Source organism: Tachypleus tridentatus, chromosome 1, assembly GCF_004210375.1.
Source record: "Tachypleus tridentatus isolate NWPU-2018 chromosome 1, ASM421037v1, whole genome shotgun sequence".
In the NCBI taxonomy this organism is placed as follows: Eukaryota; Metazoa; Arthropoda; class Merostomata; order Xiphosura; family Limulidae; genus Tachypleus; species Tachypleus tridentatus.
This window is the reverse complement of record NC_134825.1, coordinates 91,568,043-91,595,338: the sequence shown is the minus strand read 5'-3', so window position 1 is coordinate 91,595,338 and position 27,296 is coordinate 91,568,043. Positions and strand designations below refer to the sequence as shown.

At 35.1% G+C, this 27,296-nt stretch overlaps 1 pseudogene across 1 annotated transcript in view; it reads right to left on the bottom strand.

Annotated features, from left to right (window-relative positions):
- Positions 1–27,091, bottom strand: part of LOC143232705 (uncharacterized) — a 169,294-nt pseudogene extending 142,203 nt beyond the window's left edge. Inside the window, exon 1 of the transcript XR_013017679.1 lies at positions 26,758–27,091. The product of XR_013017679.1 is annotated as an uncharacterized LOC143232705 (transcript). The remainder of the gene's footprint in view (positions 1–26,757) is intronic.
- Positions 27,092–27,296: the final 205 nt, after the last annotated feature.

The window sequence follows — 27,296 nt, the reverse complement described above, 5'->3', positions numbered from 1 at the left end:
AATATTAAACACTTCTCAAAGCTAATTATTGCTGCTTTTGTGAATGTTTTTGTCAATTTAATCCAATAAACTGGTTATCTGCCTCAATAAATCTTTCCGATAAAATGTGTAGGAGAATTTGCATGCAAAACTATTCAGAAACCACATGACCCAAATCGTTACCAAGAAAACCACATGACCCAAATCGTTACCAAGAAAATAACGATTCACAGGTATACATATACGTAACTTGAAATCGAAGGAGAGCGAACTCAGAAGATGCCGAAAGCACAGCCTTTTGCAATTACTATAATGGGAAAATAACAGCAGTAAAATTACGTGCAAGAAGTTAAACGAGCACACAATACGCGCTTAGCAGAGTCAGAAAAATATCTTCATTGAGTCATAAAATCTGTACGTGCTTTAAATTTAGTCTTTCTGTTGTTGCTCTCTGCTGCTACTAACAAGAGGTATTCGAAAGTTTTTGTGGTACTTTACTTGTTTTGAAAGAACATTCTTGGCAAAACAGGTTTAGAAGTTAAATTTTGAAACTGTTACAACCCAATAAAAAGTACTAATAAATTACTGTACCGGTATGTGTCTACTGTTTGATGTAATAAACATGTTTTAAAAGGTTTAATCGTGCTAAACGCCATAAGATCAATGTTTGCCTCTAGAAAACGGCAAAGCATCCATCAAGTTTTGTCGAGTGAAACAAGCACAACACCCGAAGCAGTGAGAGATCTCTTCCAGATTAGTAGATAGAGCATAGTCGAATTTCGAAGTACCGCAATAATTCCATCACATTGAAACTTTAACGAAAATTTTCAATAACAATACAATGACGACAAAAATAATTTTCAAGAATGAACTGTGAAACAAGTTAGACTGTAATCGATCTAATATATCGACTATAATAAAGCACAAATTACAATTCTAGATATTACAATCTGGAAACCCTCCTTAAAGCTAGGACTATAAAACCACATTATCATGGTAACAAAACATTGCGTCTCAACATCACCTAATTTCGTACAACTGCTTTAATAACTTCAATTTAGGGCTCTTTCGTTCAGACAGTCTCAGAGAATAAAAGAAAAAAAGTAGATAGAAATCACAGACGTCTACACCAATAATTTATGCCGCGTGGATAACATACGCATTACTTGTAATCATTTTAAAACGAACAAAAAGGTATCTAGCAACATGATGTTAAATGAAAACATGTCGGAACTTTTTAACAAACCTATGAAATATGATTACATTTACTTCTAATTTAATTTCATTCATCACAGGGTAAAAAGATATCCTGTTTAGAGGACTGAGTAGTTATTACAATTGAAAAAAAAATAGGACAATAAACATTAATTATATATGTAAAAACGGCTGGTTTGGGCTGGGAAAATAAACAATTACTCCAGCTGGACTACCTGGTGGATTATACAAAATACACACTTTCCTAATTAACTCTTACAGATTTAAGCAACTTAAAAGAAATCCGTGACATAAGCCCTGTGATTACAGACCCATTGCATAAGTATCCTAAAATCCTCACTTTAAAATAATTTTACTTTAATTGGTTGTCGAACTAACAGTAAAACAACTTAAGTCTTAAGTGCTAACTTACCATCCAAGTAGTTTTAAACAAAAGAGCAAATATATCAAGACTAGAGGTAAATAACTAGTAAGCTAAAATTACATAAGCATAATTTCTTTCAAGCATTTAGACTCCTTCACTTCCGGTAAAACGGTAAGAATAACTCATTCTAAACACAAAATCGACAATAGAATCGATCATTTACAAGTATTAAAGAAAAATGTTTTTCGTTTTTTAATTTAGAAGAAATTTTCCTGCGGAACTGTTTTATGAATATTTTGTAAAGCTGTGTTTTTTTTTCTAGTTGGAGGTTTAGTGTTGTTTGAGCTCGCACATATAATCTGCCTTTTAATGTGACCACAATTTATCTAACCATTAGTGTACCATGACCAGAAATTTTAGTTTATTTATATATAGCCTTTTATTTCACTTGTTCTAGCAGGTGATGTAAGATGTGCGTAACTACGGATTCTACAAAATTATTGATTAGTCTCTTTATATCACGATTTAATTGTGCAAGACAAATTTAATTTTTGCACTTACACTTGTATCGGATATTAGTGTTAAAAAACACAATATACTGTGGTTATTATATAAAAAACATTGATCACGAAAGTGTAAAGCTTTATTCAGAAAAAAAAAATTACAGCCCAGGTTTAGTAGTGTTAATTTACATGTTTCGCTAAATACTTTTGTAATTAATATTTTTGATTTAAATCATCAAAATTAATTATCACACATCCAAATACCAACCATTCACATAATGCAATTACTTTTAAAATGCATTTTACTTAAAACAGGTGTTGCTTCTGTATACAGCGGGATAAATAAACTAGTCATAAGAAATATACATTTAAACAAGACTAAAATAGAGCTTTTTTATATTACCCAATCCCAGCAGCACAGCGGGATGTTTGCAGTCTTACAACGCTAGAAACCGGGTTTCGATACTTGTAATGGGCAAAGCACAGATAACCCATTGTGTGATTTACACTCAATTACAAACTATTATATTGCTCTTTGACCTCTTCCTAATTCAAATGGTAAAAGTTTGAAGTTTTATTTATTCGAATCTTTTACCCCATATTTTACAAACCAAATTAAGCAAGATTAAAAAAACCAATAACCTTTCTTTCGATAAACACATCCTTCATCTTCACTGAGTACTCCATGAGAACCATCACTCTTGTCCTCTCTTTCGTAAGTTTATAGAATATTGTTTATTCACAAGTGTACTGACAATGTAAAGTGTCAGTGATTAAATAAACTCAGTAAATGTAAGTATGGGATCATATCATGGTCGCTCTATGAAACAATGGATAACAGCAACGGGATATAACAGTGAGCAATCAGATAAAATAAACATCGTTATTTAAAGCATGTCTTCTCTTAAAAAAGGCAAATGGATAGTCTTGTAAAGTATCAGATGACAAAATACGTTAAAAATGATTACCTCCTTCTGGTAAGATCAGGATAAAACTATTTCATCTTTACAACACAGCTTTAAAAATTTGGTATAAAATCGTTTATATCAACAGCAAACAACAGAGCATGCCGTCATAAGTGCTAAAAATGCATACAGTAAACAGAAAATGTCTGGAAGATTGAGATACGACCTGTTGGCTTTCTTTTCATCTATTTATGATAAAAAAGGTACTGTGAGAAGGAGTGGATAATGTCCAGAACCACCTGAATGATGACACCCATTTTGTTGTTCCCGTCCTGATAAACAAGGATTTTTGGGGTGTTTTTTTTTTCCAAAATGTTAATGCAACAATCCTCAAAGTCGTTGTTTAAACATAGTTTCTTACTGTAATTCAGAAAGTAGAATCACCATGGAATTAGAAAATAGATAGTTTGACATAAATCTGGCAATGAAGTATTTAGAAGTTAAAGTTGGTCGATAAAGATCAGAAGAATAGTCTTGAATATCGTTTGAAGAAGTAAACTTTAAGATGACAGGTTGGTTAGAATGTTTTGTTATTCTTTCCGAGAACAGATTTACCATATTTGAGAGATGATCACTAATGTCATCTATCAAAGGAATTATTCTAAGATTACAAAATTATTATTATTGATTTAATAGTCTTCCTGATTGTAGAGTTAGAAGATATAATGTTAACAATAACATCACCTAGAAAGAGGATCCTTCATAAAGTATAGTTGATTGCTATTATTTTCGCAGTATAATTACACGTTTCGACAACTTTAATTATCGACAACACTTGTTACCATTGTTAAGGCACCATTCTGATATCGTAATGAGACTTTCTTAACTTTAAATTAGTATTGAAAACTCATAAATCACGTTATTGTCTACAAGTTTAAATGTCATATCGGTGACCAAGTACAATGGGATTTTGTACATAAAAACACATTACAATGTAATATTTTAATTTTACTTTGGTTTAACGGTTCGATATCGGTAATACAAACGTAAATACCGAGTACTTGGTAAATGCAGTCGTTAAAAAAATCATTAATAAGATTCGAACCCGAATCGACCTGTTAAGAACCTGGAACATTATCCAGTTGTATGTTAAAATAACTTTTTTATTGTTACGACAGATGATAAACGAAGTTTCTGATTACTTCATAATAGTAGTTTTTTTTTTTTTTATGTAGACTGACTAATTATGGAAACTGTCTTTGCAAATCACACTTACTAAATACTGTCCTGATGGCAAGTTATACTACTTTTAATACAATTTACGTTCCACATTTTGTTATTCTTAGTTATTTATTGTTGTTAATTACAAAAAGAGATTAAAAAGTTTGAAAAAGTAAATGAATATTTTCTTAATTTTAAATAAGCTTCAACTATGGAAAGCCTGATCAAGAAGAACATCCCTAAACTGAGAACATTTCATCTGAAAAAAACACTGGGAGAACTAAGCCAATATGTTTCTGAAGAACAAACGTATGAAACAAATTGATAATTATTGCACAAAAAACTTTAAGAAACCTACATTCATATTTTTTATATAAATATCTGGTTAAAGTAAAATATCTGCAAGGCACTTGTATCTTTATAACACACTCAAATACAGTATTAACAAAATCTCATTTTTGGTGCAAATAATTACACAGATGGCATTTACAACGAATGAACAGAGCTTACGTAAATGTTTTTTTGATTTTCTTTTGTTGAAGAAAGGTCGAACCCAAACAATTCCTGTGAAAGCAATTGTTAAATCCAAAATCCGCACAGGTAACGAACAATACAAGAGACATCCTTGTTTCAAGTCACGAAGGTTCTCTTAAAACTAACCACCCCGTATGAAAAAAAAAGGAAAAAAACCCAAGGCCTATTCCATTTTTTGTTGTTCCCCTCGGAGAAAAAGCTGTTTTATTTTTTGTAATGCAAAAGTTATGGAATCCGAAAAAAAAGTACATATGCGCATAATCCAAAACAGAGAGAGCAGAGACACGCGTGGCCAGTTTTGTGAAACACCAAATATTTACAAAGTGAAGTATATTGTGTAACGGATTTACTATTATATTTATTTTCATATCTGTATTTCAGTTCAGCATATATTTAGAATTGTATATAACATATTGTCAATGAGTACTGCGAAATTCCCGCCTGTTCTATAAATTTGTGGATTCTTGAGTGTAAGGATCAACAATGTACTGTGCGTATAAGTAAATTATTATTGCCGACTGAACTTTCGAGAACCTCGCCTAAAGTTTATAAATTGAAGCACTAAGATATAGTGATATATTGTTGGTTTGTTACAGTTAGCATGCCACAAAACTTGGGAGCTATCTATAACTGTGATTAACGCCTATTAATCGAGAAACTACAGGTATTTTACCAGGAACGTTCATAGATTCGGTACATTAAAAACCGTTTAAATTCAGACCATTGAAAATCGTAATACTTAACATTCATATTCTCTAAGATGTAAATGCTAAATACAGTTCGTTACGAAGGTTGTGACTGTGCTATTACGTTCATTTTTGTAATTCTTATAATCTTCAAGACGTGAACACAGTTCTTTGCGTTGACGAGAATTTTTACCTCTTTTAATCAGCCTATTTTAGCAAACACTTTTATAAAATATGGCTCCATTTTTAAGATTTTAGGCTTATTTGCGTCATTAGGCGCTCTACATTTTCAAGCCATCAAAATAACTTAAAATAAAAATATGGGTCACTAATTCATTGAGAGTTTTGCCATAACTGGATAAAGAGTTTTAGGACATTGATATGTAAAACTATAACAAAACAAATACTTATTAAAGCCTTAACTATAAGTTCAGGTTTCGTTATAGTTTTTATGTGTAACAGTATTCAACTTACCTGAACGATATGCCAGCTATCATTAAATTGTGAAACTTCGTTCTACTTTTTGTTCAAATTGAAAATAAAATGTAGTAAATTTGATTTAAATGAAGTGAAAACAGGTTTAACCAAGAAAAGTATTTTTAAACTTAAATTTATGAAAATATTTTGTCAAACAAGTTTTTTTTTTTTGGGGGATTTCGCTCAAAGCTACATTAGGGCTATCTGCATTACCCATCCCTAATGAAGCAGTGTGAGATTAGAGGGAAGGCAGCTAGTCATCACCATCAACTCTTGGGGTACTCTTATCAACGAATAGTGGGGTTGACAGACACATTATAACACCCCCAAGGCTGAAATGATAAGCATATTTGATGTCACTGGTATTCGAGCCCGCAACCCTCAGATTATGAGTCAAGCGCCCTAACCACATTAAACAACTGTATTCTGGAAGTTTCAATAATCATAAAAGTTGTATTTTACAATTTGTTATTTATTTGTTATTTACAACTTTGACAACTACTGTGTGAGTACTTGATAAAACTAGTAGTGCCGTCTTGCTTTCGAGTTTTTATGTAATAGTCGAACGCGCATAACACATCTTTAAATCAGTATTGTTATAAGGATAGTGTAGTGTAATAAGTCAGTATCGGAAATGCATTACGGGTATGACATACGAATGGGTATATAAATACAACTTTACCGTGACAAGTAAAAACAAATTGTTGAAATCTAAACTGATGTCTGTAAGAATATCAGTTCATTTTTAAGGTGTTATAAATCGAAAGTACGCAAGGAAAACTTTTCTCTTCAAATTCTCGGCTGTTTCCTTTGCAAAGAGATTATAATATAATGATGTGATTTATATACCTGGCTGTATATATAATGGCAACATTTCTAACATGGCTTCGATGCGTACTGATCTTGCTTCTGCCGTTTTCCATGTTTTCGAGACCTGCTGATCGATTCAGAACACACCCTGATAACGTCAGTCTTAAAACAGTAAACATAACAAGGACGTCAACAAAAAATTAATGTGTTGAAAACGTTGACTAAATCTACTTTAGAAGAAAACATCGATGAAGTTTGAATCATTAAATCCTCAGACTATCACATATGCATTAAAATATCAATACAGTAAGAATATGGAGTTGCATATTGGTCTTTAATACACAAATGAGTTCTTGCTACTCTATCACAGCAGGAAGAACAGGAATTATTTTTGATATGTAGAAGCGCTTGCATCAGCAGAGTTCGTTATACTTGGATAATGATCTGTATGAACATATTCTGGAATGTTCGTAATTCCCAGCTAAATCAATTCTAACTGAACCCATTAAACTTGACCTCGAATTGTTGACATAAGGTCAAGACATTCAAGCATTATTTTAATGGTAAGGAGCGTTTCCTATATAGCTTGCGGCTATCTAAATAATAATAAAAATGGGCAAATGGCCATGTAACCCATATATATTGAGGTATCGCAAAATGCCATACCTCCATGTTGTATCATAAGACTTCTAAATGTCAAAGAATATTGATACAAGATGCTGTTGTTTGAGAAAGGCTTCTCTGATTGACATTTCAAGTCGAATCAGGTGGTCTATGGTGCAGCACTATCGTCGGAACCCACACTGGGTGGGCGAGCGGAGGTTATTTGATTCGAGAAACCAAACAAGGCGAGCATTAACAATCCTCTCTAAGGTTTTACAGACAGCTCGTCAAATCTATTGGTTGGTTGATTTAGTGTTTTATGGCACAAAGCACCTAGGCTATCTGCGCCAAACTTCCGGTAAAAATGTAAAAGTAAATGTAGTAAAATTCATAAAAGGAAATTAAAATAAAACAAAACAGCATTGAAGAACATGAATAGCATAAAACCAATGTTGACATCTAGTCTACAATGTTAAGAGAGAAATCAGAGTAAAAGAAGATGTAAAAGACTTTCCGTAGCATAATGGTAACTATCACAACCCGCCAAGAAGACTAACAGGTACATACGTACAAGAACCACCGTCAGTCACCTGAAGTTGGCCTTTCCACTCAAGGTGTCGAATTATTTAATGTTACGGCCATTTTCTAATTTCAAATCGAACTAGAGAGATTGTGACTCTTAAAAGGGAACCACAATAAAAAAAAAAAGGTATAATGAATAAATATCAAACACTTAAATGACATTAAAGAGATTAATGGCCGTTAAAAAAACTAAAAACTTTATCAAGGTGGACAGTGTTACCGTCACCAATAACACTGTCTAATGTTATGGACAAACCTTGGGACGAAACACGTTTAAAATAGTGCCGTTGTTGAGAGTCGTAACGATGGCAAGGAAGTAAAATGTGGCTTACAGTGATTTGAATGTTACACAAACTACACACTGGTGCATCAGTTCCAGATAAAAGAAAACAATGAGTTAAAAAAACTGTGACCAATGCGTAGTCTAGTTAGAACAACTTCCTCCTTTCGAACATTATGGAAGCTAGACGGCCAAAGTCTAATATAGGGTTTTATTCGGAAAAGCTTGTCGCGTTGCTCACTCCAAGTTGACTGTCAACTGGCACGGAGACAAGCCTTGAATACAGGACCATAGTCCATGTATGGAATAGGCACAGTGGTGATAATGCCAGAGCAGATAGATTTAGGTGCTGTGTCTGCAAGTTTGTTCCTTCAAATACCAACATGGCCTGGTATACAGAAAAACTGGATAGAAGTAGATATTAATGAGAAATGGGCCAGTCGGTATTGAATATCAGCGAAAACAGGGTGTGAACCAACGTGAAGCGATTCCAGGGCCATTAGAGAACAAAGCGAGTCAGTATAAATAGTGCAGTTGGAGTACTGCTTAGCTTCAGTTTGATTCAGGACAAGAGAAATGGCGTACAGTTCATCAGTGAACACAGAAACTGTAGAGGGGATTCTGCGCGCAACCACCGAACCGCAACAAACCATGACAGAGCCCACAGAGTCACCTGATTTGGAACCATCCGTAGAAATTGGAATGGAAAGATTGTTCGAAAGACCTTCAGTAAATAAAAGACGGTACTTCCAATCAGGAGTATCTGCTTTTCTCAGATGACTTAAAGATAGGTCACATTTGGGGACTGTGGTAAGCCATGGTGGGATGGGCTAACCAGTGGATTCTGCAATGTTATCCAAGGACAGACCCAATTCATCCAATTGCGCCTAAACGCGAAGGCCAAATGGAGCAGTGGCAGATCGTCTGTAATGAAAAAGTATGGCCCACCGAGGAAGGAAAACCCAACCCCAGGTGAGATGCTTTGGTAAGGAACAAATTTTCGAAGAATATAGTAAAGACAGTTTCAAACGGCGAAGGTGCAAAGAAGGTTCATGAGATTCTACGTATAATCTCTGAACTGTGGAGATGTGGAAAGTCCCAGTGCAGAGTCGAAGTCCTTGATGATGAATGGGGTCCAGCATCTTTAAGGCCGAGGGTCTGGCAGAGCCATAGACCATTGATCCAAAGTAGAGTTTCGATCGAATAACAGCACGATATATCTTTAACATAGAGCATCGATCCGCTCCCCAACTAGTGATAGAGAGGACACGGAGGATGTTCAGTGCTCTTGTGCATTTTACCAGTAGTTGCTTTAAGTGTGGTATAAAGGTCAGCTTACAGTCAAAGATATGCCCCAAGAACTTGGTCTCAGGAACCACAGGCAGCAAAACTTCACCGATACAGATTTCAGGATCAGGGTGAATACCCCGTTGGCGGCAAAAGTGCACGGTAAAGGTTTTAGAAAGAGAGAAATTAAAACAGTTTGCTGTGGTCCACTTCAGTACACGATCGAGGGCAGTTTATAGTTGCCGCTCAATATATCTCATGTTCGACGACTGACACGAGATGTGAAAGCCGTCGACATAGAGCCCGTTTGCAACAGTGAGAGGAAGTTGTTCAGTGATGGTATTAATCTTTATACTGAAAAGTGTGACACTCGAAACAGCCCTGAGGGACCCAAAGCTCCTGTAGAAAAGAACGGGAAATTGTTGAACCCATACCACTTGGAATCTCCTGTCTATTAAATTGTTTTAAATAAAATGGGCAAATGGCCACGTAACCCATATATGTGGAGGTCTCACAAAATTCCATACCTCCATGTTGTGTCATAAACCTTCTCAATGTCAAAGAATATTGATACAAGATGTTGTCGTTTGACAAGGGCTTCTCTGATTGATGTTTCAAATCGAATTAGGTGGTCCATGGTAGAGTGCTATCGTCGGAACCCACAGAGGGTGGGCGAGATGAGGTTGTTTGATTCGAGGGACCAAACAAGACGAGCATTAACTATCCTCTCCAAGGTCTTACAGAGACAGCTCGTCAACGCAATTGGACGGAATAAAGCTGTTGAATGGTAGTTTGAAGGAATCTTTGAATCCTTCCCAGACTTGGAAAAAGGTAGGACAATCAGGAAAAACATTTCTCCTGCCAGATCAAGTTAAAACAATCAGAAGGATAGCAAAAGAAGCAGGAGATGGATGGTGCAGCATGTCATAGTGTACATCATCAGGTCCAACCGATGTACTGCCAATAAGGGCCAGTTTAATATCCACCAGTGTAAAGGGACGATTATAGTCACAGAGACAATCAGCTCGAAAGGAAAGAGGTGATTGCTCTGCCCAAGTATTGATGGCTAAGAAGGTGGAAGAAGAAGCAGAAGTGCTAAATACCCGGCAAAAGCTTTCACCTATAGTATCAGCTACCTCCTAGCCATCAGAGAGCAAAATCGAGAGGGGGAAAGAATTATATTGCCCACTGACCTTTCGAATCTTGTCCCATATGACTTTGTAAATGGTGGAAGAAAATATTCCAGTTGTGAACTTAAACTAAGATTCCTTCCGGCTTTGACGTCTTACCCACCGAGAATGTGCACGGGCCTGCTGGAAAGCAATGTGGTTCGAGAGTGTTGGATATTTACAAAAAGTATTCTAGAAATACATTGAGTAGCTGCTTGTATAATACAGTCAGTTACTGCTACCACACAGTCGTCTATTGATGGCTTACAGACAATGGTAAGATCAAGTTCTGCATGAGCAGTAAAAGAGGGCCAGTTTGTGTGATCCAGCTTCCACCGGGGAACGTGGGCTGGGTGGCATCGACCACGGCCACTCTCTCTCAAAATTATAGAAAAATTATCTCCGTCTTATCGATTATTGTGAACCCTCCATGAAAAATGGGAGAATAATGAAGGGGAGCTAATTGAAAGATCAATAGCAGTTAAGGACTGACTAAGTGCATGAAAATAAGTGGAAGAACCAGTACTGAAAAGAGAAAGATTGTGATCAGAGAGCATCCGCTCTACAGAGCGACCCCTCCTATTAATATCAACACTTCCCCAGAGGGGATGATGTCCATTAAAGTCCCCCAGGATTAAAAAGGGAGACGGCAACTGTTCAATGACAGCATCAAGGTCTAATTGATCATATGTCTCTCCAGGCAACAGGTAGAGAGAACAAACATAATGGTATGACTCAAGAAAACATGGATGGCTACGGCCTTCAAGGGTGAGTCGAATGGCAAAGAAAAGGTGGGCACATGCTGATCAACCAATAGTGCCACCCTTCCATGCACTGTCACATCACACAGCCTGTCATTTCTGTACAAAGAAAACCGCCGAAAGGTGACTGTATTGGCAGGTTTCAGAAATGTTTCCTGTAAGGAAAGACATACAAGATGGTAGAAAGCAATCTGTGTTTTTGTGTCATCCAGCTTAGAACGTGAACCTATACAATTCCATTGTATCAAGGTGGCCATTTTTATTTAAGTGTAGGCGAATTGGGTAGAGAACCCGTATGTTTATGACTACGTCTTTTTCCTTACTGTTCTTACTTGAGAGAGGTCTATCGAACTCCATGGATCCTGCCCTGGGTCGATTAGGCAAGTCATTGCTGTTGGAAGGTAATTCCAGTGACTGAAGACGATGCGAACGAATGATTGCTTTGCATCTTGCAGTGGGAGAAGAAGATGTATCCAAGGAAACGCCTGTACTCGGAACCAAAAGATGTGTGCCTTGGGGTTTGTTGGATGTATGTAAGGGACAGAGATAGGTGTTAAAGTTGACCATGGAGGTCGAAAGACTTTTCATTTGGTTTGGAAACGAGTCTTTTGAAAGAAGAAAAAGATCCGTCTGCACTCACACTGTAGTCGTGGAATGAAGTGCAGCAGCATACGTCTGAGATGAAGTGGTGGACAGCAACTTTCAAACCTTAGGATAAGTAATGTTTTGAATCGTTTTCAAACGCTGCACCTTGATGGTTGCATGTGGACACGGCTATGTAAATGTCAGAACGAGAATATCGGTCAGCATCATAATTCCACTTTTGCAAGTGGAGATACGCCTCACTGCAGAAACTCCTTGAGTGGAGAAACCAGCGAGAATCTCTGACTCGGGGATGTTCTTCAAATCCCTCTCAACAATAACTTCTCGTGATGAATTCGAAGTAGCATGAGGTGTAACCTCAATAGGTATATCCCCAACTGCCTTTGAATTCAAGAGGAGTTCACTGTGTTGAGATGTGGATGTTTCCACCAATATATCACAGATCGAAGCTTATTTACTGACTTTGGAGAGTCAGCAGTCCCGTCTGAATAAGAAAGGGGGACATTTGTCCTAAAGGTTTGTCTGAAAGAAAATGTAGGATAAGAAGATGAGGTACAACAGGTGGTACAGATGTTGAAAATTACTGCTTAAAAACTTCAAGATGTGATTTTTTACCTATGGACTGTTTTCTTTACTATTTATTTAAATCTTTATTTGGAAGATCCATAATAAAAAGGGAAATTTCGGTGCCCACTACAATGTCAAACAAGGGCATTGCAGCAACGCCAGAGTTTCGTAAGCATTATACCCAAACACCAGCCCGTCTGCAAGAATTCAAGGCCAAAGTGGTGTGTTAGGGTTGGAACCCTCAACCACCAGGATCCTCTCCTCCCCTTCATAGGTCGCCACACACGGGAAACACGTGGGTGGATGTTTAGATCCCAGAGGAGGTAAACTTAAATAAAAGAACCTTCCCTGGAAGGTCCCCTCATGACGTACAGGAATCCACACTGTGGGGGATTCGGGAATGTTCTTTAAATCCCTCTCAACTATAACTCTTCTGGAAGAATTAGAAGTTGTATGGGGAGTAGCTTCGATGGATACATCACCAATGGTCTTCGATTTCAAGAGGAGTTTGGTATGTTGTGGTGAAGGTGCTTCTACCAAAATGTCTCCAGAGAGTAACTTCTTTACTGATTTTGGGAAGCCAGCAAGCCTCTCTAATCCATTTTGAATAAAAAAGGGAGACATTTGCCCTAAGAATTTCTCGGATAAGGAATGCATAATTGGAAATCGAGGTACAGAATCTGACTCTGTTGGTGACTGTACAGAGTCGTCCATGCGTGATCGTTTTCCGATAATGTCTTTTTTAATTTTAGTCGTTTTAGTTTATTTTTCAGGATCCTACCCACCATGGAGTCCTACGAAGGGACACACTACAATGCCAACAAGGACATTGCAGCAATGCCAAAGCTTTGTGAGCACTATACACGAACACCAAAAGACAAATGTCCACAACACCCCTTAGAACGTTCAACACTGGTACTCAGTTGATCCTAGCCCAAGTGAACTAGCCTATTGATCTTGGGGGAAGAGGGCTTCCTAAGGTCGCCCGTCTACAGAAATTCAAGGCCAAAGTGGTGTATTAGGGTTGAATCTATCAACCATCAGTATCCTCTTCCCCTCCTTCGTGGGTCACCCCGTACGACGAACACGTCGGTGGATGTTTAGGTTCCAGAGGAGGTAAACTAAAAGTACAGAACATTCTCTAGAAGGTACCTCTCATCACGTACAGGAATTCACCTTGAGAGGAAATATATCTCATTCGCTGACTAGAACGTCTTCACACAAATGTACAAAAACTAAACTTGAAGCAACACATATTCCATTCCAAAGTAACTGAATCCACTTCACAAAAAAATATGGTATTAAAGAGAGAAGGCCATTCGAGATAATAGGAGAATAACACATACAATATACCCACAGTTAGACTTGTCGCGTCTAAAATGAGACATTCTGTATTAGCTAAAGCAAAGGCCTTCTCTTAAGTGTCTGTTCTTCTTTTGGCTTCTAAGAATCCTTGGGGTAGTGATACTTTAGTAGCGATCAATAAATGTACAGTGCAAGTTTTCTTAAAATGTAAAAAAAAAAACTCATTCAAATTGAAATTAGTCAGGATGGCTTTCTTCCTATGAAAATTATTAAACTAATATAATAAATGTTAAACTATATTCTTCTACGGAAATAAAGAAATACAAGTAGAAATTCCAATGTTGAGAAATAAATAAGTAATGTGGTCTGTTATTTCTAAGATTTTAACCAAAGCAGTCGATTGAACTGCACCTCCCTTAAACTGAAGCTTCAAAAGTAAATAATTTTCGTAATACTAACATTATTTATTATAGCTTCTATTGTGCGGTCATACAAGTATGAATGAATAAACAGTGGCCAATGACACTTTTTTTACTTCACGTAACTAGTGTATAAGGTTTTTCTCATAATTCATAAAATGCACTTTCACGGTGTGTTTGTATGCAACTCTAACGCAGGAAAGCTTTCATTCTTGCAATTGAAAATATTCAAATATTAATATAAATTCTTAGCAGTATAAACGCTAGTGTGTGACTGGCAATTTTTAATTTCCCGTACAAAATCATTTACAGGAAAGAACTCTATAAACACTCATGATAGCCTCCTAAGTCTGGGTGTTCTATTCCATTTCTTACGATTGAACTGAGGGAACAGAAACGTCATTTGTAGCAATACATTTTGAAAATTAATGACCTACGAAACAGTTAGTCAGTCAACATTCTCTAAATAAAACAGAAATCCTTAGAAAAAATACTTAAAGGTCAGCGCTTACTACCTAATTTGAGCTTAAACCGTGTAATATAAAGGAGCTTGGTTTAACTCTTAAAAGGCAGCCATCATCAATTGATGCTGCTACCTACAACATTCTCGCTGTTGGAGGGTTAAGAAATGTCCAACAGACGATGAATGGAGTGTTTAAAAGAGCGCGATTTAAGAAACATCAATGGAAGCGGCATTCAACACATATATCAAGTTTATGAGTTATACTGAGTTAATGGCAAAAACAATGGAAAATTAAGTACTATCTTGTGTAAATGTTATTTACTCAAAGCTGATGTTGAATACCTGAAATTAAGTATGCAGTATGTCTAGGTAAACTTATAAACTCAAGTAATGTAAATTATAAAAATAATATTCAAGTTTCTCATGATAAACAGAAATGAAGTCCTCCAATGTTATTTCTTTGCGTGTAGAACGCAAAATATAAGATAAAAATAGTAATATTTGATACAAGAAACTGCATCTTGATATAAACGCCTTTTGCACAAGTCTTCAGATTCCGAGATCTTCTACTGTTGATTGATATCTTCTCACGTCATAAAGTGGTTTTGTCGAATTACATCTCAAAGAAAACTTGGCTATCGTATCAGTTTTACAGGACCTACTAATGTATTTCAAGGTCTCCACTAAACTATAAACAACTTACCAGTCCTTAGTATATTCTAATAAGATATGTTAATGATCTTTAAACTTGAAATTCCTTAGTCGTATCTAACGAGTTTTAAAACACTGCTAACTGAATACCTAACGTAACACAATAGGGGAAGTTAAGGTCCAGATACACCATTATGATATCTTCTCACGTCATAAAGTGGTTTTGTCGGATTACATCTCAAAGAAAACTTGGCTATCGTATCAGTTTTACAGGAGCTACTAATGTATTTCAAGGTCTCCACTAAACCGTAAACAACTTACCAATCCTTAGCATATTCTAATAAGATATTTTAATGATCTTTAAACTTGAAATTCCTTAGTCGTATCTAACGAGTTTTAAAACACTGCTAACTGAATACCTAACGTAACACAATAGGGGAAGTTAAGGTCCAGATACACCATTATGAAGCTGGTGAATCAAATTATATACATTTTAATTATATTCATATATCTGAACATTGAAAGATATTCAATTTAATAAGTAATTTTAAGTCACAAAGCTAGTCATTTCTCCTACGCTTAGATATTTGGAAATTTTACATAACACGTTTTTAACTTCACTAGCGTATCCTTGTATATGTAATTAAAGCAGGCCTACTATTTACGGAACACTGCTCTTAGCCTCCGGTTAACGAGAAGAAAAGAAAAAATACAGAAAATAATTCTACAATTACATATTACAGAGACTTAATGCAGAGTAGAGGGTAAGTATATATTCTTTTTTTTGTTGGTTATATAACGTAAAAAGGGAGTCATAACAGACCCCACTTCGTTAAACAAAAATGAAAGAAAAAAATAAACTTTACTCTTTATGTTCAAGTTATATTTGCAACATCGCCGAATCAGTTGGACATATACATTTACACATTATCACGCAAGTTTCTCCATCATAAACATTCGCATGAGTTCAAAATAATTAGTATCTTTCTTGAGTTAAGGAGCTTCGCGCTATGACTCATTCTGTATAACAAAAAGGCATTTGGTGTATTTCAGTTTATTCCATTTTCATAGCATAAGTGTAGGGTTTTCTTATGCTTCATAGCACATATAAACTATTTATATTCCTAGCACGAATTGAATTTTCCATGTATTCACAGTAAGATCTCCACTCTAACAATGTGCGATTACCCAAAGTTGGACCCCTTAAGCCACCATCTAATTTTTTTTTAAATTATGACATTTTTTAACGATGACAACAAAACATTTTAAAACCAATATGTTGAAATCAATAAAAATAATGAAATAAATATTAATCAGACAATAAAAAGTCTCTCTAATACGGTGTATTAATTAATTTTAATTTAGTTAATTTAGCTTAGTTAATGTTTTCATCTAAATGGAAAAATTTAAAAAATCAGTCATTTAAGTGTAATCAAATTATGAAACAATCAAAACATTTAAAAAATGCAAAACTATAAATAGTATAACATTTTAATATCCAGAATATCCTTGTTGCCAAACTCAGTTAAAAATGCAAAACTCGATTAAAATAATTTTAATGAGGATACATACAGGACTGTGAGCAAACAACACCGTTTGTTTGTTTTTTTGTGAGTCCCCTTGGAACGTGAGCCCGGGCACATGGAATCCGGCTGCGGCCTCTAAGTGTTACTTTCAAAGTATTTAAACTACTCTTCGGCTTTTACGGCCAAAAATATCGTTAGCAACGAGGTCACCCAACTGGTGATGCAATGCAACGTAATCATTATATGGTTAGTTCTTCCAGTCAACTTTGTCGTACATGTCTGGTTTCGTTCGTTAAATAATTACAACTTCATTTATTTAGTTTACTTAATTTTAATTTGAAGTTCCTATCAACTGGGGATGGAGTGCAAGTTTTTTCTTATAGCAAAGTCAATGGGGCTATCTGCTCAGCCCAAGGAGAGGAATCAAGCCCCTGATTTTAGCGTTGTAAGTCCGTAGACTTACCGCTGTACTAGCGAGGGGCGTGGGGGTGAAGACAGAAAATTTAGACGTTTCTCAATGGGCATGATTGAATTATTCTTCCTCAGACTTTTTACATATAAACATATATATGCACATCGACATACATGCGCAATACAAACATGTATTCTTTCGTTAAAATGTATAGTTACTTTTGCTTGTTTCAGAAGTTTCGCCCAAATTTACACAAACGGGTAACTCCGCACCTACCCATCCCTATATTTAGCTGATAGACTACACACAGACAACAGCACCTATCTTCATCGCTTGCCTGACCAAATAGTGAGATTGACCCGTCACTCTTATAGCGAACCCATATGCCTGAAATGCAGAGCTAGTTTTTACGACAATGAAACGCGAACCATGTTATACACTGCTCGAACATGCTAACCAACATGGAGAGGTCGCGCACACAGAGAAAGATATTAGCTAATGTAACCGTTATACGAAAGGGGAAGACAGAAGTGGGGCCAGATACAAACGCCAATCCCAATGTCGTCCCTGTGGGCTGTACTGGTAAATGGTTCATGAGGACGAATAATGATGTCTTGTCTCTTTCTTTGCATTGATTAAAAAGATCCCAGCGTACAAGATATAATGTGGGATATAAAATGTACCAAGTTTTGAAGGTGACTGAGAAAGTAAATCCTACACTGTGGTGGGGATACACCATCAATTAGTCTTAACCTCCATACGTCAATCTCACATAAAGAGATAAAATAAAGGGGTAGCAATAGATATATATGCGAGTTTTTCTGTCTGTCTGCGTGTGTGTGACAGAGAAAGGGAGAATAAAGTGAAAATTTTAAAGACTACTATTACATCATGTGATAAGCAGAATTTTCAACATAGATACATGTGTATGTGTGTCATGCGGTACAATTTCCCTTTGTTCTGCATAGCAATGATAAATAAACAAAATGCTCAGAATAAAGTTTCATTATGAAACCAACAAAACTGTTTTCAAGTAAAGTGACCTTAGATCGCAGCACATTTTACTTTAACAATACTGTAGAATCGCTGAAAGTCACATCATATGTCCTCCGGCCCGACCCCAAAGGAACAAATGACAGTGGAACAATAGAACAGTATGAAGCTATACAGGCAACATGTAATTCTGGATTTTACATAGGAGCTTTAGCTCAAGTGTTAACATCATTATAAATTGTATTTTTTGGATTTTCTTTTGTATATTAAAAATATATTCATGTTAAAAAAAGCTGTGTGCATCAGTCTTGTTGACAAATATGATAAACACATTAACATTTAATTAACAATTAAAATTGCTGGTTATTTAAATAGTAATACGTAACGTACGTAAGATAATAAATCGGAGACTAAAATATAGTACGTAACATAACAGATAATACGAAGAATCAAGTCCCAGTTTTAACTGCAATTCTTAGTAACTTTAAGCGATAGGCAAATATGGTTCAAACAACACACTGCACCACCACCTACAGTTATTAGATTTTCACAGACGTTTTCCTCCTACGTTTTGGTAAAACTACAAGTTATATGCTAGATCTTTCAGCACGTATACTTTTATGCCCAAATGTGAATTGTGCCACTTCTTTATGATGGCGTCAATAATTATACCGTTACCACGTCTGTATAATAGAGTCAAACGCTGTACCGTTATGTTAATCTGTAAATTATAACAAAGTTGCACGCATAAAATACCGAAATACGCCTAGCATTTGAAAACATAGAGTGGAAACAAAAAAATATCTGTTTTTCTCTCAAGAAAAGTAGTGGTTCGGTATATTTGTAATTAGTAGGCATAGGTGTACAGAAAATTACTAACCTTCCCTGTGCGACACCTTCGTTCTAAAAAGGTTATTTTATTTTAAAATAGAAACTTTTAAAAGAACTTTTTGACAGTCTAGAATATTATGTTTGTTTTTAAAGAGAGCTTGCTACATTTAGTGTCATAGATATGACATAAATTGGATCTTATTAAAGCAAGTGAATGGATTTTTCCGTCAAAACGGATCAGCAATACTTCATATTTGATTCTCTACAGTCATGTCAATTTGTTAATAAAATTTTGCGCACGTGCTTTGTTATACCGAAACGTTGTAATCAGTTGATCTTTAACTTATTATTTAACTAAACGTGTAGGTAGCTACGAGAACTGTATTATAAAAACCACAGTAGAAGAGGTTAATGTTATCGCCTACGGTAGTTTGCAGAAATTGTGGGTCGCTGTGGGCAGGAGCACTTATACCTACACACAAATAGAACTGTTATGCAATAATCACTTATCCCTACAGCACTAACTGTAGGATTTTCGTACATATATATTCAAAATTTATTTTAACTTCTTTTCGGATTCGTATTCTTTAACTACACCCCCACCCCTAAATAAAGATACATGAATTTACTATATTTCTCAACGCGAGATGCACTTTGATGCACCATTGTATTTTTAACACTTTTATACATCACCAAGTGCAAGTTAGAAAATCTTCTAAAATTTAACCGACTCAAAAATAAAATCCATTATTAAATCTAAGTAGTCGGAATAATTATATAAAAAATAAATAGCAAGGCAAATTTAGTACTCGCCACAAGCCTACTCGATTTTCAGCATTTAGTAAATGGAATTTCTCTAAATATAATGATATTTACATACAGGCTGTAAGGCTTGTAACCAATATGTAAATAAAGCGGGGAGAAATAGCAAAGCAAACATTTTACTATCAAATATTTAAAGCATGCATTTCATATTGCAGGCCCGGCATGGCCAGGTGGTTAAGGCGCTCGACTCGTAATCCGAGGGTCTAGTTCGAACCCCTGTCGCACCAAACATGCTCGCCCTTTCAGCCGTGAAGGCGTTATAATGTGATGGCCAATCCCACCATTTATTGGTACAAGTGGCCCAAGAGTTGGCGGTGGGTGGTGATGACAGCTGCCTTCCTTCTAGTCTTACACTGTTAAATTAGAGACGGCTATCATAGATAGCCCTCGTATAGCTTTGCGCGAAATTCAAAATAAGCCAAACCAAATCATATTGCAGTCAAATATGATGCTGGCTCTATTCCTCAGGCTTGAAAAACTAATCCTATTCATCTAGGTCTCATACCAAGAAGTGCACGTGCACGTTCTTTTATGACCTATCAATTGATACATGGGGAAGGTATGGGACAGTTTACTATCCGTTGCTTTAATGTTAGGACAAAACTTCTTTCACAAACTAGCTATCAAGTTGCAGACGGGACCTGTTATTAATGTACACGTATTACAGTCAGTATAGTATTACTCTTGTAAAAGAAGTTTTGATCTGAGCTTGAGGAAATACTTTCACATGCACGCCTCCCTCGCTTCAGCTGCATTTGATTTACTTGGTATATGACGCATCGTTTGAGCTCATTTTAGCTATAATTTTGCATACATTATAATCATTAATATCAATTGAGTAAGAAGTGTACTGCGTACTTTTAAAGTTAGATGTTATAATTTTCTACTTCTTGTGAACAGCGTTTTTTTTTTCGCCAGACATGGCCAGATGGATAAAGGCGTTCGACTCATAATCTGAGGGTTGCGGGTTCGAATCCCCATCGCACCAAACATGCTCGCCCTCTCAGCCATAAAGGCGTTATAATGTAACGGTCAATAACACTATTCGTTGGTAAAAGAGTAGCCTAAGAGTTGGCGGTTGGTGGTAATGACTAGCTGCCTTTCCTCTAGTCTTACACTGCTAAATTAGGGACGGCTAGCGCAGATAGCCCTTGAGTAGCTTTGCGCGAAATTCAAAATAAACAAACAAACAAATAGCGTTTTTTTATTGTTTTGTCTTTTGTAACAGCAATAAAAGGTTTTTAAAAGTATGAACTTCACGTTTTATTTTCACGAAAACATCTTGCTACGTTTCTCTTGTCTTTGAGCTTCAGTGTCTAAGTCTGTTAGTTTCCAACAATTATATTGAAAACAGATATGAAACGCTCGATGGAAGATCACAAAACCGTAATAATCAAACTTAGCAACCTTAAAATTTGAAATTACTTTGGTGTCTACACCTAAGACAACTAATTACACAACACAAATTTTCTAATCAACCCCATGCACCTCTACAGTTCCAGCTTGTCGCGATGCCTCAAACTCTTTATCCTAATATGTGCGTATGCTGTTTGACAACAGTAAAATTCGAATATGTTTTAACTCCTTCTGTTTCGTGTCATACTTTTTACTCTGAAGGTCAAAAGGGTAAATAGGTTTAAAAAATACTTATCAAATCGCAAATCCATGATCTTTTATAAAAAGAAAGTAATTATTTTGTAAATTCAAAACTCTACCTGTTCTATTTCTATGATAAAAATGCTTATTTTAAAACAGCTCAGCCTTTATACAATTAAATGTACCAAAACATTTGGTTTTTTAAAGACTGCTATTCATCAAGTTTTCGTTTTTATTACTTTATTTGTTTTTTTAATTTCGCGCAAAGCTACTCAAGGGCTATCTGTGCTAGCCGTCCCTAATTTAGCAGTGTAAAACTTGAGGGAAGGTAGCTAGTCATCACTACCCACCGCCAACTCTTAGGCTACTCTTTTACCAACGAATAGTGGAATTGACCGTAACATTATAACGCCCCCACGGCTGAAAGGGCGAGCATATTTGATGTGACGGGGATTCGAACCCGCGACCCTCAGATGACGAGTCGAACGCCTTAACCCGCCTGGCCATGCCGGCCCTTTCGTTTTCATAATGAAAGAAATAAACCATGGTTTCTTTATTAAATATTACATGAAAATGTTAATGATAACATACTATAAAAACTCCGATAAGACAGGATTTTTCTGTTCTTAATGTTTGGCGAGTTTGATTAAAAAACAAACAGTAGAACAACACTAAGTTAAAGAGAAAATTAACAATAGAACAATAGCTTGTAACCAGCTGATACGGTTTGTGATGACTTACTGTAGCTATTGACTACTTTATCGCATTAATTCGAGATATAAAAGATTAAACTTCAGCTTGAGATTGTCATCTCGATGTATTTGAGATTATAATAAGCATTTATAGGTAGTGTAACTAAATTATCTATATATAATACATAGCAAAGGGCAAACATATGCCAACACCGAAACAACCCTAATAAGTGCGATAAACATACCGAAAAATGAAAATTTTTTCTATAACAAATATTTTTTTTTACAGATCGAGAAGAAAAAATTTTACTCAGATCAACGTATTATTTCTTTTAACACAATGAACATTTATTATTTATTCTGTTTGATTCTGAAGCAGTCGGTAAGGCTCTCTCATCGCGATTAGTCTAAATAAATCAAAAGCCGATGATTGTCAAAATTTTAGGCATAACAAAATGTCACCCGTTAATTATCTGTACGCGAGAGAGAAAAAGGTATATTTTCGGATTCAAGGTGTAGTAATTACTGTAGAACATGTAAATATTTAAAAACAATAAAACTATCGCACGTCTATGTTATATTGGAAAAAAAGTGTAGACTTCAACAAAATAGTAATCAACCTACCGATTTGTTTTTTGGCGTTCACTGCAGGTACGGTCTATATGGTTTTTCTTGTTACAACACTTAGTGTAAAGAACTAACTAAATTATTGGATGATATAATTCGTTTTACACGTAAAATACACAAGAAGCCCAAGAGTAATTAGTGAGTTTAAAAATAACACTGATGGCATTTCTTGTATTTTGTGTGACTGACTCATTTTGATAGCGATCCTTTAATTAACAGTATCGTGGATTCACGAGTAACTGGTGTACAAGGTTTTAATAAACGTATTAAAAAACACAGTTAGGTTTCATTAGAAACTCATCAATAACTTGAGAGTTAGAAGTCCAATTCACGATGAATGATAAAACTTATTGAATAATTGCTAGGCTTTCAATGTTGATATAGCTACGACAGATACTTGTATGACACCAGAAATCACTAAAAGGTCTATCATTATGGAAATTATTATTTCTCGGGTAAACTGAGGTGTACATGACTGTAAACCCAAGAATTCTGTATAACTTTATTCCAACAAACCACTTTTAATAAGGTCAAGGTGGAAAAGGCAAGTTCCAAAATTGAAACATGCTTATTTCACACAAACACACACAAAGTTTAATTTCAAAGTCCTGATAAAATCAAACGGGTATGTTGAAGTGGGCACGTATACACGTTAGCTTTCAACAGAGAGACCTTTCCAGCGTGCAGTGCTAATGGCAATACAGATAACTTATTTCATGTTTAATTGCGGTTCAAAAACTGATTTTTAATAATGCTGAAAAATATACACATGAAAACATGCATGCCTTTCCTCCAAAATCTCAATCTGATTCAAACATGCGTGAAGAAATATAGTAAGAACATTAAACTCTTCTTGTGTAGTTCACTACTATATCGAAACTATATCAAATGCGTATTTGTGTTTATTATTAAGCCCAAATCTCTACAGTGAGTAAGCTGGTCTCTTGGCCACAAATTTGCGAATTTCACCATTGAACATCCAGTGTGCATGAGGATTTTTCCATGTTGGCAGAAACAACATGGTTTTCGTTAACACTTTCAAATATCTGCATGGAAAGGTTAAACGTGTCTCCTGAAAACAAACTTAAATATTTATAGCTTGAATGTTAACACAAAAATCGAACTAATTTTTTGAGAAAAGTTGTAAAAACGCTTCTGAATGGAATAATTATGCTAGTTAAGACCATTCAACAGTATTTCCTCAGCTTTCAACCACACATTTTTGGAAAGTCATAAATTAAGGCTTTTTATATGGTGCAAATTTCATCTTCAGTTGCAAAGAAACAGTTTAAACCACCTATATTTAAGTAATTCAGAATGAAATAAATTTCATCGAAATAACAGAAGCATTAACTATGCTCATTACAAAATGGTTATTTTGAATGGTATGGAACCATAGACACAACTACATATTTAACAATTTCCGACGGTATTACACTATTGATGCTTTGCCAATCTCTCACTGATGGTAAATATATTAGTTGTGTTATGAGCTTAACATATGTATTTAGTTTTGTATTAAATATCTTGAAAGCTGGCCAAACCTCGTGATATACGGATTTACGGCCAAAAACATCGTTAACCACGAGAATACCCAATTGATAAAACAATGCATTCTAATATTTATAAATACTTATGAAAATCAAAGCTATACTAACTACGAGGTTAATTTAGTTTCACTCTAAGTACGTAGCTTGGAAAAATCGAAAGTTAACTATTTGGATGTTCAAAAAAAGGTTGGTGTAGGAAGTTTCAGATTTGATAAAGACCGGTTAGACTCCGGCTAAGTAAGTTTTAGAAACAACCGGACGAATGTACAGAACTAAAGATAAAAAAAAAGACAGTCTAGGCTCCAGTTAAGACAGTTTCGAAGACAGTAGAACGAGATAATACAAGCTAAAGATTAAAAGAACGAAAGACTGGTTAAAGCAGCTACAAAGACAAGATGACGAAGAAACACGAGATTTAAAACTGACAGTTAAAACAATTAACGAAGAAAACGAGAGATCACGAGCTCAGAGATTTGGAGAAAGTCTATTTTCAGTTAAGCTCGTTATTTTTCTAATAGGGTCATTTGCGTATTGAATAAATTTAATCGGAAATAGAGTGTCGATTGCTATCTGAAAAATAAAGGATATTTTTAAATATTTTTCTTAAGATTAGATATACAAGGATAGCCTTGAATGACCAGATGATCGTCTTGTTTGTAGTTTTTTTTTTGTTATTGTTGTTTTTTTTTAATTATTATTTAGTTATTTGAATTATTGGCAGCTTCTATAAACTTATTTTTTCTATTCTAAATTTTAAACTATTTTTGAATAGACAAGACTTTTCGTAAATCTCTAATTATTTGGTTTGAATAATAATAATAATTATTATTATCCTTTCTGCCGTTGTGTCAACACTAAGTTAATTAAAAGCTGCACTTCTTGGCATATATTATTCAATCCAGATATGAATGTTGCTTACTTATTGCAACCAACAGATATTTATTTTAATATTATAATCAACACCTTAATTTTTAGATATCTCTTACAATGACTAATCTTTGAAAACTTAAGACAACGAAACACGAAATTTAGTCTCAATATCAGATATAAACACTTTTTGCCACACATTTTGTTTATACATTTGCGATTTTTACCAAATAAAACCATACTATTTTTCTTGCTTTATAAGAGATACATCTACATGAACAAGAAAATTCAGAGCGTTACACAAGTTATGTACAAGCGAAAGTTTGCGTTTTTGTCGCCATGCTCACGCCCCCACACACATAAAAAGAAACACTCCACACTCAAGTATCAGATTAATAACACAAGAACTTCAATGTTATCACCAAGGCCACGAAAGGAAAAATGCAATATGACCATGTACAGCTGTTTCAGTTCTAGCTTTTCATCCCCTTTTAATTAAAAAAATAAAAGGAGTTCCTGCCGTTAGTACGCGAGTATATATCCTACGCTATATAGCAACCCAAGGCCCGTACGTTCCCTGGTACAGTGTGTTCACACTATTAAGTTTAACAAGTTGTACTTGTAACGCTCACTACGATGTACAAAATATCTGTGGGTAGTTCGAAAGTAGGATGCCGGCTTTAATTAACTTGATAAAATATGTATTGCTGATACAGCCGCAGGTCTCAAGCCAGTCACATCCGTTTAGTCAATTTTTAATTAGGTCTGTATTAGTACTATTACCTCTTTATTTTATTATGAATTTTAAACCTAGCACCTCAATTTCAAATAATAATTATATATTTAACGTTACACTCTACAGTTACACAAATTTCTATCTACATATACTACAAGAAGTAAACATGCCGAATTTTAATACCTATTTAAATAAACAAACTGCTTTAATAACAGCATTTACCCAGAAATTCGATTTCTTAATAAATTCATGTTTTGGTAACACTAACAATGTCAACTTTAACAGTAAGTGAATTATATTATTATTTATAACAGCCTATCACTTTTATACATTTTAAGCTTCATATTTAATATATATGGGTATACTGCTAAAATATTTTTTAAATTATCTTTACACACAAAAATAAATTCTTTAACCCACGTTATCCCACCTTAGCCAAACATCTTTAGACACTAATTTACTATTACCATTTTGAGATTTAACAGACATTATCATTATGAACCCAACCTGATAATTTCGTGCAATCTAATCATCACGAGTTGTATACCTAATGTACTGTTTTATGACATTAAGCACTTTTAGCCATTTTATCAAACAGATTTGTTTTCAATATTATGCTACATTTACGTTCTAACTTTTATTATGAAATAGCTTACTTCTGCCGTTTTAACTTTAGTCATTAGTTCTTATGAAAGATAGTTGCATATCTACTACTTACCCCCAGACCTACTCATATTCCATCACTAGATACTTTTCTTAAGCAGGACACATGTGGTACCCACTAAGTTAACAAATTAATCTTAACTTGTAATAATAGACGTATATTCAACACGTTTCCTTCTACTGATAGTTGACCCACAGACTTCAAACCGTGACTTCACTTATTTTGGGCTTGTGGAATTGTTCAGTAATACTGCAAATAAAACATAAGTTCCAAATAAATGTTTCTTTTTAAAGCACAACAATGAAAAGCTACTTTCAATATGTATAAAAAAAAATGTTTCAGTCACACGTGAAAAACATATCCTCACACTTCAGGCATACACACGTTTGAAAACTACCCACCACTTATCTTAATGTATATACATACACCGAAAGCGAGGAGTAAGTAAAGTAGAAGTTACTGGACCCTCAAATTTAGTGGAGAGTCTTACGTCAGCCAATAACGAAATACAAGCGCCAAATAGGGCGAGTCTATTTGTGTCGATAAGGGAAAGAGATATTCTATTGTTATGAAATATTTCTTCTGATTTTAGG